At 40.8% G+C, this 13,499-nt stretch overlaps 1 protein-coding gene across 5 annotated transcripts in view; it reads right to left on the reverse strand.

Moving 5' to 3' along the window:
- Jak1 (Janus kinase 1) overlaps positions 1-13,499 on the reverse strand; it is a 108,266-nt gene that overhangs the window by 55,162 nt on the left and 39,605 nt on the right. The window contains 1 exon segment of one of the 5 annotated variants that reach the window (NM_001434544.1): positions 9,939-9,994. The gene's annotated coding sequence lies outside the window, so the exon portion shown is untranslated. 5 annotated transcript variants of the gene reach the window in all.

A 13,499-nucleotide genomic window follows, 5' to 3' on the forward strand; every position in this document is an offset into this window, starting at 1 on the left:
GATACAGCACAGTATAGTATGACAGTTACATTTCCCAAACTTTCCCATTCCCCATCCACTTTCCTCAGTGTACATACTAAAAACTTCTGCTACATACCAACACTACAAGTCTCACACAGTATCACAAAACAGAAGAAGTTACAACTGGAAAAAATAATTTCTATACACAGCATTCTGTCTTTAGAGATACAATTCAGCAAGAAACAGGTCATGTGGGTACTCAGGTGTAACCTCCCCTTTGACAACTGTTACAAGTTGAAGGGGAGAAAAGTCAGGTTCTGGTGTCTCCTGTTCAGTCAATTACTGTTCAAGTGGGAGCCTCCCCTCTTCCCATTCCCAGACACTGGTGGCCTAAGGCTCAGACCACTGGCACCTTCCCCCTTTCTCTAACTGCACTGACAACCAAAGCCATTATATCCTGCTTGATGGTGTAAAGACTAGTTTTCTCAACACTCTGATCTCAAATGTCCAACCACCTTTTCAGCATCTCTGCTTAGCATTCACACCAACACCGCTTCCTCTCTCCTAGTCACCGTCTCAGATGCCAGTGTTCACTGCATTGTTTGGTCAGTCTTAACACAGCTATGCCATCACATCCCATGTATGAACTATTATTAATTCTATCAGTATTAGCTTCAAATATATCCTATAGTCAACAATTCTTACCACTACACAGACTAAGTATCCTCAGTCACCACAGTCCTAGCAAAAGCGCCAAAGTGGCAGGAGCTGTGCTGATTGTATTTGTTGCATCTGCCATGTCTGGCACAGTGCCTGACAAATTATGAATAAATGGGGATAACTCTGTGAATACTGACTCAGAATAGACAACAGAAAATTTTGGTCCTGAACCCAGATCTCTGCTTCCACAGCACACGCTGCCTCTTGAACTTTGAAAGAGAGGGATATAGGTTGCTCTTTTTTTTTTTTCTTTTCATTCTTGTGCTTGTGTTTTCCTTGACCACCCTGTCAAGTAAAATGCTTTCTTCTACTAAGTCTTCTGCTCTGGCCAAGAGGAAATGCTGCAAAGGAGTGGGACATCCATGGGACAAGTACATCCGCCTCCTCAGTAAGTAACCAACCTTTACAACCAGGTCGGTTTGGGGAAATTTTTCTTTTCAAAAGCAATCTAATTCTTAGGTTTATTTATTTTTATTTTGTGTGTGTAAGTATTTATGCGAACCAGATGTGTGCCTGGTGCTGGAGATCAGAAGAAGGTGTTATATCTTCTGGAACTAGAATCACAGATGGTTTTGAGACTCCAAGTGGGTGCTGGGAACCAAACTTGGGTTCTCTGCATGAGCTGCAAATGCTCTTAATTTTTGAGCCATATCTCCAGCTCTGGGGAAAATCTTATTTTAGAGAAAGAAAGGCTGGAAGGCTGAAGAGGTAGTTCAATAGCACACTTGCCTTGTAATCATCAGTACCAGGCTTCAGGTTCCAGCATACCCATAACAAGCCTATGCCTATAACCCCAGCTCCAAGGAAGTCAGAGACACAAAGACTTCTGGGGCTTGCTTGCTACCAGATTATCCCAGCAAAATGGGAGCCCCGGGTTCAGGGAAAGATCCTGCCTCAATAAAACAGGCAGAGAGTGATAGAGGGGGATAACTGACCCTCTCTTCTGGTTCCACACATGTGGGCATATACACAGACACAGAGAGATAACTAAATCTTGGGGAGTAAGGAGGGTTAGATTAACTATAGTGATCAATGGCTGTAGCTGCAGCACTTGAGAGGCAAAAACAAGAGGATTTTCATTCCAGTATGGGTGATACATAAGTTCCAGGCCAGCCTACTGCATAAAATCAAAGAGACAAACTAGAGAAAGACCTAGCACTGATCAGAGCATAGGGGCCAGTGCATCCTACCCAATCCAGAACAGAAAAAATCATGATGTAGGGCTAGGAGCAGGTGTTTTAGAGGCAGGGACACATATGTCTGTTGTATAAAAACACCATCATTCCGAAAAAAAGAACCAAAAAAATAAATAAATAAATAAAAACACCATCATACATTCCTGCTGGTGTTCTCTAAGAAGGAACGAACACCAGAAAGTGAAAAGGCTATGTTCTGTAGGAAAGAATCATACTGCTGTAGTGTTAGGAACCTGTTAGGTTTTATCATATTTGGAGCAGAAAAGGATTTGGGAAATATCTGGGGTGATAAAATTACAGATCTATCACAGTGCAGTATGAACATACATGTAAAGTGTGTTAGGAAACACTCCTAGCCCTGTCATGTTGAGAACTTCTTGGTTTTAGAGAATGGAGCTCATGTAAAGACAATTACCTCTAAGTGAAGTCAAATATAAAAGTGACACACATACATGATCCTTTATTAAAAGATGCTTTTAATAAAGAACCATGTCGGCGGTGTAGGAACTAGAAAAGAAGCTAACAAGATTCAATCACACCAACATCCTATTTGCTGATTTATATAGAATTAAGACACTTACTTCACTAATCTCATTAGCCTATATCCTTCTAGATCAGACTTTCCTCAGTTGGAACCTGAAACCTGCTCAGAAGACTCTGGCATTTATCATCTATCCTCAGGTGAAGTAGGTAAAGAAAGAATAGTGGTAATGGAGTTTATTGATCCCCTAACTGAAAGAGCAATACAGGCACTTCAAACACACCCATCTTCTCTAAGGAGGACTGGAATGTGGAAGAGTCAAGTAAGTACTGGTCAGGTCAAAAAACCAATTCTCTGACTGTAAAACCATCACAAGGACAAATAGAGGGCTCATGTCTCGTATCCACAATCTCATGTCACTGACCCTCTCAAAAGGGCACTTGCATTTGGCTATAACCTTATTAATCTCAACATGACAAAGGTTATTCTACTAAATTACTATTTCTAGACACACTCTTTCCATCTATATATCCCATTGCTCATGCTTTGAATGCAGTTAAGTTTCTATTCCATTAGTCAAAGTGTCACTCTGCAGATGTAGCAAAAAGTAGTCAACTATGTTGTGCTTGAATTTGCACATTTGAATAAAATGGTTAGGAGTCCTGTCTTACCTAATCTCCATGCTAGAAAAATGCTATTTGAATAATTTTAATTGGGCAAATTCTAAGTCTATTAAAAATGGAAGGATACATGCCAAGTCTTGTGCATATGTTCATAGCAAACATACACACATATATACATATGCATGCTTTGTTAAAGTCAGCATTAAGTGCACACTGTATCTATAAATATGAACTCTATCCAGAGAGGTTGTATGATGAGATGTTTGTCTAGCCCAAAGGCAAACAAACATGTACTGAATTCCCAGACAAAATTCCCAGACAAGATCACAGAACTCAGGAAACCCTACCATCAAAAGCCTCACTGGAAAGTGGCCATGCATATTATATTCTTCATTAATTCTGAGGTCCCTAAAGCTTCTATTTTTTATACTTCAAATAATTATATCAAAATAATGCCAAAACCACAATGCTCTCTTTATATCACATTTATAATTTAATAACTATCTTAACCTGTAAGATTCTTTTAAAAACCTATTAATTAAACTTATTTATTTATGGAAGGATGCATGCTCCAGCATGTATACAGAGATCAGCAGATCACTTGCTGGATTCAGTAATCTCCTTTTTCCATGTAAATATTGGAGATAAAACTCAAGCTTGGTGCCAAGATCCTTTATCTGCTGAAGAATCTCTGGGGCCTATTAAGATTGTACATTAATTTATTAAAGTGACTTTAATAAAACAAGAACAAAATTTTGTTTTTGTTTTTTGCTTTTTGAAACAGAGTTTCTCTGTGCAGCCTTGACTATCCTTGAACTCACTCTGTAGACCAAGCTGGTCTCAAACTCAGAGATCACCATGTCTGTCTCCTGAGTGCTGGGATTAAAGGGGTGCCAAACCACCCAGCTAAGAATATACTACTATAAAAAGCATCTAAGAATGACAGAATTTATAAGATCAAAAGTCAAGACTGGTGGAAAGTTAAATGTAGGCTACAGCTTTCCAGAGACAGTAAAGACGGACCATGAATTTGGTTGAATTTCCCAAGGGTTGAAAAAAGAAGGGGGGTGCACTTCATGCTCACATGCAATGAACTGGTCGGCTGTCTGTCTGTCTGTCTGTCTGTCTATCTATCTATCTACATATCCATCCATCCATTTGGTGTGAGGTGCTGCTCCTTGAAGAATGTAAAATTTTTCTGGTCTTGGTTCTGAAAAATATTTGTAAGAAGCGGGGCACCTGAAATCTGATCTCCCGGAGCTTCTGCTGACCTCTTCACCTCTTGGAGATTTATAGAGCACTCAGAAATATCAATATTGGGCATTTAGTAGTCAGGGCATCGGCCTGAGATGAAAACTGTCTCCCTGTTCTTAGTTATCCTACACAAAGCCATTCATTCCCCAGTACTCGCTCATGTAAGCAGGTAGCTCACAATCATGTTCCCCTTACCAGCGCCTTCCCCTCTCCACCTCTTCCTCTAGGCCTCTGTGCTGTCCCTCTCTTCTGCCCTTGGCACTTACTTTCTCTGAGACACACCAGACAAAATGGGCAATTAAATGATCGATGGACCTGAGTCAGATTAAATCAAGAAAATTATTCAGGAGCCCAGAAACAATTCCCATCCACTCATCAATTTAGTTGGGGAGATGAGACATACATAAAATTGAAGAAAATTGTAAGAAACCATCTAAGAAATACTGTCATATTTGATGAGTGATTTGAGACTAAAATAATGAGGGTAGAAAAGTCTTCCTATTGTGGCCATAATTATGAGCAGATAAAAGTTTTCATTCACAGTGAGATAGGACAGTTAAAAGAGGTACTGTCAGTGACACCAGACCACAGACATAGCCCAGGCCAACAGGAAGATATGGGCACACAGCTGTTCATCACCATGTATACCCTTACCTCAAGTGTCTCTTCACAGTTCCAACACATCACCACATAGGACAGAGGCTAACAGCACCATCTCTATTACACGTAAGAAAGTGTGTGCCAATGATTGAGGGTGCCTCGTACATGCTTGCACGTCCAAGGCCTTACATTCAACTCACAATACAGCAAAAAGAATAGCAAATGCATGCCAAAGAGATGAGTCAAGAGACCGAACCAACTTTACAAAAAATTATTAGTATTGCAGCTGAGACACTAGCTGGAGACTCGCTGGCTCCCTTGCCAAATGCCCTGTTATTAACTAATCTAATAATCTAATGACCCAGATCAGCTCAACAGCAATGATAACAGACAGAATTTCTTTCTCTTTTCAATAAAATCAATCAGCTTTTAAATTTCTGGAAAAAAATACTTTCCTAAAGGCTTCAAATGAAAATAAATCTAAATTTATAAAGTAATTTCTGTGGTCTACTTCGAGGATTTTTGTTGGATGACATGAGTGAGAGAGTGAGAGAAAGAGAGCAGAGAGGGAGAGGGAGAGAGGGAGAGAGTAAGTTATGTTATTCTCAGACAGGGTCTACCAAAATAGCCCTGGGTAACTTAGAACTCATGTAGATCAGGCTAGTCTCAAACTCATGGGTGATCTTCCTGCCCCATCCTTCCACTTTGTACCAGGTTTATAGTCATGTGCCACCAAAGCAGCCACTTCTAAACATATGTTTTGACTGCTTTTTTCATAATTTTCTTTATTTTTCCTTCTAAATAATCTAAACATAGGAAAGTTTTGAAAAGCAGAACAATGAGCCAGCTTAAAATTATAACTAATTAAATTTAGGTAATTTAGGCTCTCCATTTTAGTGAATTTAGAATAATGTACCTCTGTCTTCTGACTTCTAAAATAAGGATTACAACACTGCCAAATTTCCTTACATTAAATAGTAAATGATTAGCAATGTTTTGGAGAATGGCTGACAATGGATGATCATCAAATCTAACAAACCATCAGACTCTCTGAGGAACATTTTTAAAAATCTGTATGAGTGATTTACTTTTATTTCATGTGCACTGCTGTTTTGCCTGCATGTAAGCCTATGTGAGAGTGTTGGACCCTTCAAGGCACAGACGGTTGTGAGCTGCCATGTGGATGCTGGAAACTGAATCCAGATCCGCGGGAAGAGCAGCAAGTATTCTTAACCACTGAGCTACCTCTCCAGTCCCGTCTTAGGAACTTTTTATTTAAAAACATGTATTCCAATTCTTATTGATTACCCTATACCCACTAAATAAGGGTCTCTAAGAGTAGAAATTGGAGGATACTTTATTAGCTCTCTAGGTAATTCTGAGGTTCGGCCCTTACTCCTGAAACAAATCTAAGCAGTTCAAACCTGTGAAGGCAGATACACAGTAACAGCTGTATAGCAGGCACAGTTACACGACCCTTTCTTCTGTGGACTTTATGATTTCTTACTATTGATTTCCCTCTTCATCTTCTGAAAAGTAGAAGCATCAAGCATTGATAAGAAGCTAGGAACGTGCTCTCTGCAGCTCCAAAGCAAGGCAGAGTCTGTTCAACATTCAACCCTGCATCTTCTGAACTAAGTCTATATCTAAAGCCAAAAACAGTAATTAAAACCTTATAGACTCGGGACTAGAAAGATGACTCAGAGCTTGTAAGAGCTCTTGTTGCTTTTGTAGAGGACCTGGGTTCAATTCCCAAAACCTACATAGTGGTTGATGACCACCCATAACTCCAGTTCCAGGGGATCTGAACTGTCTTTTGATCTCCATGGGCACCAGGGAAGCACTTGGTGCACATACATGCATACAGGCAAAAAGACAAACAAAAAGACCACCACTGAACGGCTGGGTAATACCGGTGTAGCACTTACTGGACTGATCACTCTGCATGAAAGAGTTAGAGCACAGCATTAGCACTGTGAGTGGTCACCCCATCCACATTTTATGTTTTAAGAAAGTTCATACTGTGAGGAAGTGGCAGACAAAGGAGATGTGCCTGTCTCTCAAGCTCTTCTCTAAACATCTACCAAGTGACCTGCAGTACCCTGAGTCCTTCTGCTTTCAGGAGGCCGGCTTCCACTCCAGCTGCACATGGCAGCCTAAGAGGCTACTGGAGTCTCAACGGAAGAAGAACCAGAACACTCCTGGATTTTCTTTAGACCAGTACAAAGCATAAGCATCAGGAAAAGGCAGCAGAGTTGGTTCCTGGAATGGAAACAGCCCTTTGTAAGCAATGGACGGTCCTTCTGAAAAGTGAAATCTTCAGCCTTTGAAGATATATAAAAAGTGACTATTCCTGCATGTAGTTTGGGACTTTCCTAACTTACCAATTGGTGAGAAACGGTTTCAAAATAACCCTTCATCGCAAGTGTTTCCTACTTTTTAGCTATTCCACTGCGTAAGGTAAAACCAGACTTCCTCTCAGATATCCTGGATTAGTGCACTGGCCATATAATGGAATACGTCAAAGTGAAGATAGATGATAATATTATTGTGCTGGGAAATTAGGCTTAAAGTGGAATACCTGCCCATGACAGACTTCAAAGAAAACAAAAAGGAAGTCAGTTGCCATGAGCTCACTTAACATTGGAGCTCGGTTTCATTCAAGTAAGTTTTATGTGCCTACCACATATGGATAGCTGATACTTTGTCTTGAAGTGCTACAGAAGCAGAATCAATCTTGTAATTCTAGATAAGGGTAGATTAGCCAAGGTTCACAGAGGAAAATATCATGGAGCTGATATGAACAGAAAAATAATAAATATTAGACAGGAAAAAGAGATCAAGACTGGAGATGGCATATTTCAGGCAAAAGTTAATTCTGGCATGTAGAAGCAGAATTAGACTTCACTTTCTGTAATGTGCTGAGTGAACTATGTTTACCTTTGAATCTCTAGTGCCTGCCTTACTGTCTGAGGATTCGTAAATGCTAGGTTCTGGAACACAGAAAGTCCATCTATAAAGTACAGAGCAATGCACTAGGGTACACATGGGGATGGTGGCCAGAAATAGCGCTAAAGCAATAATGAAGAGGCAGGCCAGGGTTGACCCTCAATCATGGTGAAGAGATAGAACGTTATAATGACGGATGAAGGAGGCCACTGAATAGTGCACTTAAGAAACCTCCATTTTCATGGGTCATTTCGGAAGAGCAGCAGATGGAAGGCAGAAAGTAAACATAATGGTCCAAATAAGAAAGGCTGCTGATCTAGTTGGCCAACAGAATGAGATGGTTATTGCTGTCTTCTGCACATGCCCATAACTGTTGACAACATGAACTTATAGCAACTTAGATTTCCTGCAGAAAATCAAGACAGTCAGCATTCAAGCATAAATGGGGGAGGGGATCATAAGGCCCCATCCTTGCTGAAGAGCAATATTGGTAGTTAATGGCTGCTGATGAAGAAAAAGTCAATTTTCTTTGGCTTTTATAGTTCTTATCAGGTTACAGATAGCCCTGCACCCAAACACATTCAGATAGCAGTAAGTGGACTCAGTAAGTTGTAAAAAAAAAAAAAAAAAATGGGCAGGGGAGACACAGGGAAATGTGATGAAGAGGGATGCGGGGGAAGAGGGAGAAGCTAGGAGTATGGATATGATCAAGATATACTCTATACTCTGTGTGTGTGTGTTTGCATGAAACTATCAAAGAATAAGCAAAAATCTTTTTAAAGAAAGAAATTATGTGAGGCTGGAGAGATGGCTCAGTAGTTAAGAGCACACACTGTTCTTACAGAGGACCTACAATCTGTTCCCAGCTCTCACATGGTGGCTCACAACCATCTGTTACTCCAGTTCTAGGGGATTCAATGCCTCTTCTGACCTCTGTAAGCATCAGACATGCATGTGGTACACATCCACACATAAAAGCAAAATATTCATACACATAAAATAAATAAATCTGTTTTACAAAATTTTAAGTAATTAAGTTGAACCTGGTGTGTATGAATCTTCAGACACTGACGCAGGCACTGGCGATTCAAAGGTAAACATAATTCACTCAACGCTTTACAAACAGTGAGTCTAACTAACGACAAGTAGACAACAGTCAACCAGAGCACGGTAACCATAAGTAGGAGTAAAGGCTTAAGCTAAACAATGGAATGCTTCTGCTGTTAGACACTTCAGCTGTGAGGGAGAACACTAACATCACTTTAGAAATCATAGAGTCCTGGACTGATGTAGAGATAAACAGTCGGGAGAGAATAGACGTTCTGAGACAGAGCCGCTAAAGCCTTAACAAAGGAAAAATATCTGCATGGGCATCTTTAAAACACAACTATAGTAAGTAAGTGGTCTTTTCTGAACACTAGATACTAAAGACTATAATCCCCTCTAGACTTTGAAGAAGCGAGCTAGATTCTATTAAAGACCAGCCTAGGCTACAAACAAACAAATTCTCATGTAAGTCTGTATCCCACTTGGCAGTAGTTGGCGTGATTTAGTGAGGCAGTTCTCTCAGTGAAAACTGAAAATGACACATCGCTACCTCATTTGTAGAGCTGCAGGTAAACGAGTCAAGATCCCGGGTTAAACTCTAGTCTCCAGTATTAGTCCCTGAAATCCCACTAAAATACAAGTATTCATTCAAAGTATTTATGTAAAATAGAGTAAGAATTTTTAAATTATTATTTAAGTATCAAATCCACATATTGGTGATAGTAAGAGGACAGGAGAAACCTCAGCTAACATGAGCACTGGAAGTGGGGCTACTGGCCCAAAGAACCGACTTAATAAAAATTAATCCCTTTAAAATGAGAGGAGGGTTGGAAGTGTCACTCAGTGGTAAAGCATATATTTAGCATGAACAAAGCCTTGAGTTTAACCATTAATAACAAAACAAACAAAGCTGAATGATTACTATGTGGCCGGTAGCTGTGGCTAGAGAAGAATGGGTCTAAAGGAAGGTCTAATGGGAAGGATATGGAGACCAGAGATGCCAGGCAAGCCCAGAGAGACCTCTAGCACACCAAACGTCTGTATATAAACTCTGGGTTCTGCCAATTCCACCCTCATTACAGTCACAGAGATGTGACAGCCACTCACCAACTCTAGAAACTGGAGTAATGGCACCATCTCACCAGAAGAGACCTCAGGATACTAACAGCTAATAATTCAATCCTGTAACTCCAATGAAGTTCAAAGTTCAGAAGCCACAGCCACAAGCTCAACACCCACCCACCCCTAGCAAACAGCTAAAGTAAACAGCTACCTGCAGAAAGCAAGCAGTGCAAACACAGAGAAAGGCAACTCACTGGAAAGGCTCCACAGAGAGCATGAAACTCTTCAAATAGATAAAAGGAAAACTGCCAAGAAGGAAAAAGCAGTTTCTTAAGTCACATTTCAGAAAACAAAACACCACATTAAAAAAACTGGAAATGAAGAAGGCAGACTAAAAGGGAGCCTTTGGGAACTTTTTAAATTGATGTAATGTTCTGTTTTGTATACAACTCTCAAAACAGTGCAATCACTTGGGTTTGTATACTCTGGTGCACACAGGTTATACCATAATTTTTGCAAATTTAACTGAAAAAGTTTGGTCAAGATTTAGCCTTGAACACTTTGAAAAGAGACAAGAAAGGAATACAAAGAGGATCAATCCAGATGGTGACAAATCTGAGCTCCTAAAGGAAAGACAAGAGAAGAAAGAAGAAAATCATCAGCAGAAACTAGCAAGGACAACTTCCCAGAACAGAAGTCCAAAAGTGGCTGGCAGGAAAGGGCTGACACAAGAGAGGAAGGCAGCCCTGCTCTGGACTTTCCTGAGACTCACAGAACACTAGGAAAGCGTCTGTGATCTCCTAATGAAGAATAAAGCAGGCCAAAGGCTGAAGATCAAGATGCTAAAATACTTAGAAGCCTTAAAACAGCTGCACTGCAGAGATGATGATGACAGACAGCACTGTCCAGGGCTCTCAAAATTCTCAAGATAAAAATTTCCAACATGAAAGCTCATAATCACCAGTTTTGGATAAAAGGGGGAGTCAAGTAGTATTTATAAAATATCTCAAAACATTTTCCAAGAAGCTAATAAGCAATCAGAGTCCACACAAGAAATGACCAAGCAAGAAGGGCTACAGGAATTTCAGGGTTAGACTACAGAGCTCAGAATGGGGACTGTGGTAGCCATCTGCCATATGAAAACAGTGGTGTTCAAGAGAGAGAGAGATGAGGATGGGGTCTGTGTTAGCCACAGCCCACCATAACTGTCCACACTTCAGACAGTGGTGTTTAAGAGACAGATAAAGCCAAGTATGATGGTACATATGTATTCCCAGCACTTGGGAGGCTGAGGCAGAGGACCAAGAATCCGTGACCAACCTGGGCTAAACAAGACCCTGTAAAAGAATGGGGGAAGGAGAATGTTTTCTTGAAAGCTGTCATCAACAAGATCCTTATAGACATGTATCAGAGGCCCAAAGGTCTGGGTGGCTCTGAGCCACATTCTTAACTAAATAAGGCCTTTCCTTATTAGAGTATCAGGACTCTAGTTCTCTCTCCATGTCTACTGACTCTATAAAGAGCATCTTACAGAAGTACTCTGCTCTACCCTATGATGGAGAGTTAGACAAAAGCTAAGAAGACCAGCCACTCTCCTTGACACCTTCTTCCACTCCAAACAGCTGTTTCAGTCCTCCAGGCACTCAAACTCTGAAAAGCCCTGTTCCCATAGCTACCTCATTTAAAGGTTTCTAATCAGATACAGGAGCATGAAGTTGTTCTAGGAGTCTCTATCGAGCAGGGCACACAGCCCATGCTTACATCCCCTGGGGCTTGCACTACTTAAGAAGGGAAGTGACTAATGAAAAAGGTAGGTACGGCTGCTATCCTGGGGAAATGTGGTAGAGAAGGATACCTGGTGACTTCCTAAGATACTAAAATCCTTTTTCCAAATCTGAACATGTGGGTAGTTTTAACTGTAGTGTTATATTTCAAATAATCTTCTGTATGTTCACATAGTTTTCAAACTTTTAAAAACATCTCCCAACTGACCATAGTAGCCCAACTTGCAATTCTAGCATTGGGAAGGTCGAAGTGGGAAAACTATGAATCCAAGGCCAGTTTGGGCTACATGGTGAGGGCCTGTCTCAAACAAAATAGCATAAAAACAAAGCCCTCTCCCAAAGACATTAGCAACAAGATACAGTTAAAGCCCTAAGCCCTGACGCAATCGTAAGTAGACATACATCAATATCAATTACCTAGTCCTCTCAGCTATAGAATACTGTGTGCCCTTAAAGGTGGTTTCAAAACCTTCTAAATTCTGACAAAGCAAAAATCCCCATTTGCCAGCTTGTCCTTATTCACAGCCAGTGTGTGCTTCCTGGGACAAGTTGAGGACAGAAAAACAAAAACAAAAACAAACAAGAAAAAAAACAAAAAAACATTTCTTTTCCTAATGATGTTCCTCTTCCAAACTTCAACTGACTCCTAAGAAAATGAGGACAGGGTCTGATTAACATACTGTCTCAGAAGAGTTCTTACTGGGGTGCCTTTCCAGAGATAGGGAGCACAGGGGAAAAGGGTGCCAAAAAGAGGACCTCCATGATTAACAGAAAAGTTGCCCCATGATATCAGGAAGTCTCTCTCTATACATGAACCTGCAGTCTTCCACTCCCAGCCACCATGAAACATTTCACCAGCATGCAGGCCTCCACCTCTGTCCTCATCCCCTCCAATAGGTGGCTACCAGCAGTAGCATCCAAATGAAGAACAATAACAGTATCTTTAAAGAATCTCTATCCTATGTGTTGGACAGGCTGGAGGCACTGTACAGTTTGCAGATGATGGCCTGGAAAATGTGCCATTGTAGAAGACACAGAATGGATATGAACCGTCCGCTGTAGCAGCAGATGAATCACAAGTTGAAACCTGGCTGGCTGCCTTTGGAACTGGACTTTGTAATCATGTGAACCTTCTCCCAGCTAGCTATGATGAGCACAAAAGGCCAGTGCTTTACTACATGGGTTACGTGACAAGCCTTGGCCAAGGTTCCCTTGAAAACTAGGCTGCTATGCCTTCCTGACTTTCAGTGCCCCTGAATGGTATACTACACACTAACCATCTCATGTGAGTGGGCAGTGGGGCCTCTGAGGAAATGTCTGGAGGAGCTCCCAAAGTGTCTCCTCTTTGTCACTGACAACATGGCATCCACAGCATGGAGAACATTCTCTTCTCTGAGCATGGTCCAGTCCCCCCATCCATTTGCCAGGGAATGTTTTTTAAGGGCTCTTTTCATTTGTTTTCTTTCCTTTTTTTTTTTTCATTTGTTTTCTAAGTTCTTGGTGAGCATTCTTGACAGTTAATTCAAAATAAAGCTGAATAGAGATAAACTGAAAGAAAAAAATCAAAGTAGTGGGTTCCATATGAAGAACTCATTGTGCTGTTTCTAGACTAACTGAGCCAAGCAAAACTCTTCAGCAAAAGAGGTGTGCTATCAAGGATAATCCTTGAGAAGTATTTCCAAGGTTGAAAAGGCTAAGCAGGTTGTAGATAAAGTGTATTTTAAGTGTAACAGTGACTGGGGGTAGGAGTGCTTCTTGTCCAGCACTGAATCTTGGTGAGCCTGTCCCTTGGGCAAGATGGATGTGCCCAAGGAGTTCTGAC

Source organism: Rattus norvegicus, chromosome 5 (assembly GCF_021556685.1).
Source record: "Rattus norvegicus strain SHRSP/BbbUtx chromosome 5, alternate assembly SHRSP_T2T, whole genome shotgun sequence".
Taxonomy (NCBI): Eukaryota; Metazoa; Chordata; class Mammalia; order Rodentia; family Muridae; genus Rattus; species Rattus norvegicus.